Raw genomic sequence first — 2,175 nt, 5'->3', positions numbered from 1 at the left:
CCGATGTTGTCATTGTTGTGGCATGTCATCTGTGCAATTTTGTCCAAATGTGTTCATTGTTAGGTCATGTCATCTGCACATAAAAAATATGTGTGTTCAGTATTAGATCACATCGCCTGTCAAACTTGTCCCGATGTTATCATTGTTGTGGCATGTCATCTATGCAATTTTGTCCAAATGTGTTCATTATTAGGTCATGTCATCTGCACACAAAAAATATGTATGTTTAGTATCAGGTCACATCGCCTATCAAACTTGTCCCGATATTGTCATTGTTGTGTCATGTCATTTGTGCAATTTTGTCCAAATGTGTTCATTGTTAGGTCATGTTATATGTAGAAAAAAATAAAGATATAACTTACATTATAAATATATACCCCATAAGCAGCATATACCTCATTCATTCAATTATCTCAAAAAATGGATACCACCAATGAAGGTTCATCAAATTTATCATCTTCAAGCTCTGATGATGATAACTATGCGGAAATGTTTGCTGCAATGCAGTTTGGCGCAACGCAATAACTGATCTCTCAGGTGATTTCTACCAATAGTCAAATTATCTTGAATTATCTCAACGAAGAAAACAACCAACGCATACATCGAGGCTCAATTCCTGGTCACAACGTGATCAATCATAATCGTGAAGCTGCTGATCGTAATCTATTCAATGATTATTTCACCGAAAATGCCTTATATAATGATGCAATGTTTCGAAGAAGATTCCGAATGGGGCAGAATTTATTTATGCATATTTATGATGTCATTAGTAATCATGATAGCTATTTTATACAGAAAAGAGATGGGCTTGGAAGACTTGGTTTATCCGGCTTACAAAAAGTAACAGCTGTATTTCGAATATTGGCGTATGGTCTACCAGTAGATGCTACTGATGAGTATATTAAAATAGGAGAATCGATTGCCGTTGAAAGTGTAAAACGATTTTGTCGTGCCGTTGTTAAAATTTTTGGAGGGCAGTACTTACGATCTCCAAATGCTCAGGATGTTGCTAGGCTACTCCAGATTGGTGAGCAACGTGGTTTTCCAAGTATGTTAGGTAGCCTAGATTGCATGCATTGGAGGTGGAAAAATTGTCCAACAGCATGGGCAAGACAATATTCTGGTCATAGTGGAAAACCAACAATTATTCTGGAAGCTGTAGCTGATTATGATCTATGGATCTAGCATACGTATCTTAGATTTCTTGGATCAAACAATGATATTAATGTGCTTGAGTCTTCTCATCTTTTTGCTAATCTTGCTGAAGGTATTAATATTCCTGCTCATTACGTCATTCAAGGAAAAGAGTATAATATGAGTTATTATTTAGCTGATGGTATATATTCCAAATGGTCAACACTAATTCAAACAATTCATGATCCATGAGGTAGAAAGAATAAATTATTTGCAATGAAGCAAGAAGCATGTAGAAAGGATGTTGAGCGAGCATTTGGCGTGCTCCAATCACGCTTTGCAATTATTGCAGGACCTTCACGTTATTTTTAGAAAAATATTTTACATGATATAATGACATCATATATTATTATGCATAATATGATAATTGAAGATGAACGTGATTTAAATACACCAATCGTGGAACACTTCGAGGTGTCAATTCCAGATGTTGAGGCAGCAGTAGATGATCGTACTCGGTTTGAAGATTTTTTAGCTCGATACAGACAAATCAAAGACAAAGAAGCTCATATTGCTCTGCGAAATACATTAATTGGTCATATATGGGAGCAGTATAGTAATTTTGAATGTTAAATTCTCATAATATTGTATTTTTATTTAAGTGTCATTGTCTGTTTTATATTAGTAATATATTTTATCCTAATTGTGTGTGATTTTGTAATATTTTGTGATTTTGTAATATTTTTAAAATATATTTATGTCCGAATAATTATGTAATAAATATTAAAAATCAAAATCATAATAATTATAAATTAAAAAATTACTTATTAAATATAAATGAAATATTAATTTTAAATATAATAATTATCATAAATTAATTATTAAATTAAAATGTATGTTGATAATTAAATTAAGAATAAATGAATAAGAATAAATAAAATATTCTAAAGAATATTCCTTTTTGGTGTAAAATGGTATGAGTGGGTTGGAGCTGAAATAATGTTTGGTATTGAAATTACACTATTTTGGTGTGAAAATGAC

At 31.9% G+C, this 2,175-nt stretch overlaps 1 pseudogene; it reads left to right on the top strand.

Annotated features, from left to right (window-relative positions):
* The first annotated feature begins 531 nt into the window (after positions 1–531).
* LOC141818049 (uncharacterized) lies at positions 532–1,767 on the top strand (annotated as a pseudogene).
* Positions 1,768–2,175: the final 408 nt, after the last annotated feature.

This window comes from Curcuma longa, unplaced genomic scaffold, assembly GCF_044706935.1.
Source record: "Curcuma longa cultivar G26 ecotype Majalengka, Jawa Barat unplaced genomic scaffold, ITB_CL_G26_1.1 contig_23100, whole genome shotgun sequence".
NCBI classification, from domain to species: domain Eukaryota; kingdom Viridiplantae; phylum Streptophyta; class Magnoliopsida; order Zingiberales; family Zingiberaceae; genus Curcuma; species Curcuma longa.
Note: the sequence above shows the minus strand (reverse complement) of the source record. Positions and strands in the feature narration are given on the sequence as shown.